The sequence below is a fragment of the Dasypus novemcinctus genome, unplaced genomic scaffold, assembly GCF_030445035.2.
Source record: "Dasypus novemcinctus isolate mDasNov1 unplaced genomic scaffold, mDasNov1.1.hap2 scaffold_170, whole genome shotgun sequence".
In the NCBI taxonomy this organism is placed as follows: Eukaryota; Metazoa; Chordata; class Mammalia; order Cingulata; family Dasypodidae; genus Dasypus; species Dasypus novemcinctus.
In genome coordinates, this window is record NW_026688161.1 from 362,266 (window position 1) to 368,265 (window position 6,000).

A 6,000-nucleotide genomic window follows, 5' to 3' on the forward strand; every position below is an offset into this window, starting at 1 on the left:
GTGTAGCAGTTTGATTTAATTGATGAATTCAAAAAAGAAATATTGGATTATGCTTGTAATCTGATCTGTACCTGGGCATGATTGAGTTATGATTAGGGCTTTGATTGAGCCACATCATTATGGCATTGGGTCCCCACCCCTTGGTGGGTGGGGATTCACAGATAAAGGTCATGGCAAAGGACAGAGTTGGAGTTTTGATGAGGGTGTCAGAGTCACGAACCCAAAAGGTACTGGGAATGAAAGACAAAGAGAGCCTGGGATCAGGGGATCTGAAAGCATTGAAGCCTCAAGCTCATCAGACAAGTTTATTAATCTCAGGGGCTTCTTTATATATCCCAAGCAATCATGAGAACCAGAAACTATTCTTGATAACTATTCCCATTACCTCAACCTGTGTAACACAATGAATCAAATGCTATAATTAATTCAAAGTACAAAATTTCAATGTTCTATTATACTGTTGAGAAAACATACCCATAAATCTTGTTGCCCAAGTTGTTCCATTCTACCTAGTCCTTGTTCCACCTGAATGTACACATCTCCTTGCTAGATTTATGACCTGCATGCATAGCTGTAGAGACAGCATGACTCAGTGGTCAAGGAAGTAACTTGCTTCCATGGAAAAAACATGCCTTTGTTTCCCACATTTCCCTCTTTTTGTTTTAGTCAGAATGGCTGTGCCTGTCTTAGGTTGCCCTCCTCTGAGAGGCTTACCCATCATTGACTACCAGCCAAGCACACTGACCATGGGGAACTCATTGCAAGGTTCTTGCAAGTACCAAATTATTGCCCTGTCCCATAGCATTCACATGGTGCAGTCTTCAGCAAACGCCTCGTCCCAGGGAGGGAACAACAATAAGCAACAAGATTAACACACAAAGTCCTATTCCTAATGCTGATAAAAAATGTTGAGACTTCCACCAATTTACTGGATTAAACTTATTGAAATGAGAAATCAAATCATTAAAGATATCCTTATCATCAGCTACATAAATCTGATTATTTCCAATATCGTTTTCTGTAATTCTTCTATTTCTAATGACATATTACCCTTATGACCTATCAAATGATTTCTAATCTTTTCCCAATCAAAAGTAGAATTATTATAAGCAAGCAGAGTAATACAAAAATTACTCTCTTTCCAATCACATTTTAAACCTCTAAGTAAATTTAAGTTGTATACTTGATCTCCAAGAGATAAAACTGCTGATTCTAGATCATTAACTCTATTGTTTAATTCTTCATCTATGTGCTCTTGACTATGCCATAAGTCACTAGCATTCTTATGCCAATCATGCACATATTGCTGAGTCTGCACAGTCTCATGCAAGGCCATGGTAGCTGTAGCAGCAGCTGCAATAACACCAATCAGTCCCAATATGCCAGCTATTAACAGTCCCACAAATCACTTTGAGCACTTCAGGATTTCTTGAGCCATATGGAACAGCAGTTGACTCTCAGGTGATGATTGCCAAATTCGGTTCAGTCGCACTGGAATCCACACTCCCCACCACCTTCAAGTCATTGTAATGAAATTTCCATTCTGTAAGACATTCTCAGACAAACAGGTATACAACACCCCACTTTTATAAAACAGAGCATTCTCAGTTATAGTTTTCCAACCACAAACACATAAGGATCTCTTACACAAGATTGAAAATGATGAGTTTGATCTAAACACAAATATTGACCATTCTATTATTCCCAATCCATTCTATAGTAGGTGCTATTCCCAGAAAACCTTTCCACAAATTCTTTTGACTATGCATCGATGTAATATTACACCATGGAGAAGGGATCCCTTTTCCTTTATATTTCCAAACACTATTATTTTTGGTAAAAATTATTTTTTCATCCAATTCAAGGGATTCATGAAACGGATATTGCATATTACTAATTGGCTGTTCTTTACTATTTAGACCATACCAAATAAATCTGCCATTATATTTGGTGGAACTCCTCATAGGGGCACTTTCCCACACTATTCCATAGGAATCATTAAAAACGACAGATCCTCTTCCTATATGGCATTCTTGCCATCCTTCTTTATCCCCAATATCTCTTTGCAGACAGTTATAGGTAGGTCTTTTAGTCACCATATAATTATAAGAAGGAAATAACATCACTAAATATTTAGTATTATTTTTGAAGATAACCATAGTCCAATTTTTAACATACATACATGGAGGATGGTTACCAATGCATAGGGGTCGAGAATCAAATGGTAATATGAGATTATAGATTCTTTATCCTTCCTCATGGGACTTAATTGGTAACCGATCATCAATTGGTCCAGGGAATATATGGGTCTTATTCAGATAAATAGGCAAGGATGGATCTTTCCAGGTTAACACTTTGAGTAATGGGGGGTTAGGTATATAGACCCAATAGGTGTAATTACCCATGGCTTCCTCATTACTTATGATCACCATGATCAGAAGTTGTAGGAGATCCCATCTCTTCATTCCATGGTTTAATCCTCTTCGCAGGTAGCCAAATTTGCTCTCCATTTTATGAAATACAAGAGCATAGCCTTGCCCCCCATACTTTAATCCTGCCTTTTTTCCATTCATTGCTTAAAATATCTTTCCAGAATATTGGTTGATCTTCATTTCCAGTGTCCACTGTAGATGTTTGATATTTTCCAAAGTGACATTCTGCAGGTGTCAGTGAATTATAAACATTAAGAAAATTTAAAGTAAATAATAATAATAATAATAATTGATCTTTTGGTGTTATAATACCATCATCTCCCCCTTTTTGTTTTAAAAGCATAGTTTTTAGGGTATGATGGCTGTGTTCAACTATGGCTTGACCTGTAGGATTGTAAGGAATACTAGTAACATGTTCAACAGCATACATAGAACAAAAGGAAGCAAAAGGCTTACTAGTGTAAGACGGGCCATTATCAGTTTTAATTTTCAAGGGGCATCCCATCACAGCAAAAGCAGATCACAAATGGGAATGAACATGATGAAAACATTCACCACTTTGTGCAGTAGCCCAGAAAAAATGAGAGTGTCAGTACAGACATGGACATATTGTAATTTACCAAATGATGGTATGTGAGTAACATCCATCTGCCACAGTTGATTAGGAGCCAGGCCTCTGGGATTAGTTTCAGCCTGAAAAGGCACTGTGGCCAAAGGTCCACAGGTGGGATGGCTGTGAATAATCTCTTGACCTTGATGTTTTGTCGATTGAGGAAATTTATGTCTAAGTCCCTTAGTATTAATATGAATTAATGCATGATATTTAGTTGCATCCTGCAAACATCCCACTAACAGATCATCTTGGGCATTTGGGGTAGCTAGAGGACCAGGAAGGGAAGAAGGAGACCAGATATGAGTAATATATATGGACTGGCTTCTTTGTCGAATGAGGGCTTGGTAAAGTCAGCAAAGAGTTGAGACAATTCATCGGTAATAAAAATATGAGCTCTTTCAATAAGAGCTACAGTTAAACACACATATTCAGAATCAGAGACAATATTCAAGGGCTCCTGAAACGTTTGTAAAACGTTAATGATGACTGAAAGCTCTGTGAGTTGAGCAGATGAATAAGGAGTCTGCCAAACCTGTTCCTTTTAAGAGGTAACATATGATGCTTTTCCAATACTACTATCATCAGTAAATACTGTACATGCATTTTCAATAGGAACGGTTTTCACATTTTTTGGTAAAATCCAAGTGGTTCTTCATAAGAACATTAACAATTTAGAAGTAGAATAATGATTATCAATAATGCCTTGAAAATTACTAATAGCAATTTGCCATTGAGGATATAAGTGTTGAATTTCTTCATGAGAAAGATCACAAATAATCCTGTCTGGATCAGACCACTTTAATTGTAACGATCTAACACAGCCTTTTGCTAGGATGGAAATTATTTTTTGGAGATATGTCTGCAATCTTTTTTGTTTATTATTAGGTTAAAAAAAAACACAAAAACCCATTCCAGTATACCTTCTTGCCAAAATAAAGCTGTAGGAGATTAAGGGGTTGAGAAAATAAATCAACAGATTTGTCAGGTTCTATTTGTGTTAATTGCCCTTGAGAAATTTGATCCTCTATCAATGCCAGTTCTTTTTCAGCCTCTACAGACAATGTTATAGGGCTAGAAAGATCTACATTCTTTCTGATAGTGACTAGGCTTCCCACATTCAAAACAATTTCCTTTCTTTCTGTCCTCCTTCAAGCTACCTTTAAAGGCTACGGCCACGACCACCTTTTTACATTCACTGTTAGCCTGACCAAAGCAAACGTTAACAAAATTAACTCTCTTGCTTCTGGTATCTCAATTCTTTGAATCAAAATGTCAGTTAATTGGGCTACAAATTCCACATATGGTTAATTCCCTGGATCACTTTGGCAAAAGATTGAGTGGGTTTTCCAGGTATACAAATCCGTTTCCAAGCTGCCAAAAATGAATTGTGCACTTGTGTTATGGCCTGATCATTGTATTGGAGCTGTCCTTGAATTCCAGACCAATCACCAATACCCAATAATTGTTCAGCAGCAGTAAGAATGGGAGGATTCTGTACTGCATTACAGTGCGCAATCATATTGGCTTCATCTGTCCACCAGGTTTAAATTGCAAAAACTCAGCCGAGCTTAAAACAGTTCTAGCCAGCATGTCCCAATCCCAGGGGATAAATTGGTCAGCTTGAGTCAGCCCCTGCACTAAGCCAAAAGCGTAAGGACTATTAGTTCCAAATTGTGCACAGGCTTGTTTAAGTTCTTGCAGAATTTAAAGTGGCAGGGGTTCATGATGAAAATTATATCCTCCTTGAGGGTTGTTTGCCTCTGGGGAAACTTGTTGAATATTTACCGGGAAAGCTGTTAGTAATTGCATTCCTTCAGGATCCCTCTGTCAAGATCCTTGCAGCAAACAATGCATTAAGGGAGTAGTTGGAACTGGATTTGGTACAAACACGTTGTTAGTGTAGGGCCTGGTGTCAATGGCATCAGTAAATATTCCCGGGGCTGTCGGCATTGTAACTGGTGAGACTGTAGGGGCTACATTACACAAATTAGGGTAAATGCTGGCTTTAGAAATATTCAATTTAGACACCTGCTTAGGCAGAAAGGGGTTAGTTTCTTTCTCATTGGGGGGCTCATCCTTTTCCTTGTCCTCTATTTCCTCCCTGTCCTCACTCTGATGGCCTGTGTCATGGGACTCCCTATAAAAGATAGTAATTTCTTCCTCCTCTGCTTCAGACTGCAGCGGATCTAAGGCTGCTGCAATCTGTTGCCCTAAAGCCCACACCAACAGTGATATAGTCTCTCCTTTTTGGTATGCTCTATGTAGCACCTTCATTACCTGTTTCCACTGTTTAAGATTTAAAAGATTTTTTCCTTGTGGCTGAAACCAATAACAGTGTTTTTGTACTAGAGCAAAAATTCAAGTAAATCAGCAGTTTTCACTGAGACTCCAACAGTATTTAAAAGAGATTTTTGTCCTGTGAATATTCTTCCAGACATCCTCATTGATTCCCCATACCCTGATGCTAGCAGAAAACAAAATTAATTTAAGATTCTCACCACTGTATTGTCAGACTTGAGTCACCTTTCAATGGACACCTCAACCTTTCAGGAAGGTTTTCAGTTTCCATGTTCCCAATACTGCCATGGAAGAATCTCTGCTGCAGTCACTGCTTTGGGCCCCACATTGGGTGCCAGATGTCAGAGTCATGGACCCGAAGGGTATTGGGAGTGAAAGACAAAGAGAGATTGGGATCAGGGGATGTGAGAGCATTGAAGCCTCAAGCTCATCAGACAAGTTTATTTTTATTTTTATTTTTTATTTTTATTTTTTAAAGATTTATTTATTTTATTTAATTTCCCCCCCTCCCCTGGTTGTCTGTTCTTGGTGTCTATTTGCTGCATCTTGTATCTTTGTCCGCTTCTGTTGTCATCAGTGGCACGGGAAGTGTGGGCGGCGCCATTCCTGGGCAGGCTGCTCTTTCTTTTCACGCTGGGCGGCTCTCCTCACGGGCGC

At 38.6% G+C, this 6,000-nt stretch overlaps 1 pseudogene; it reads right to left on the reverse strand.

Moving 5' to 3' along the window:
* The window catches only part of LOC139438525 (olfactory receptor 2G2-like), a 93,381-nt pseudogene extending 88,062 nt beyond the window's left edge, over positions 1–5,319 (reverse strand).
* Between the last annotated feature and the right edge of the window lie 681 nt (positions 5,320–6,000).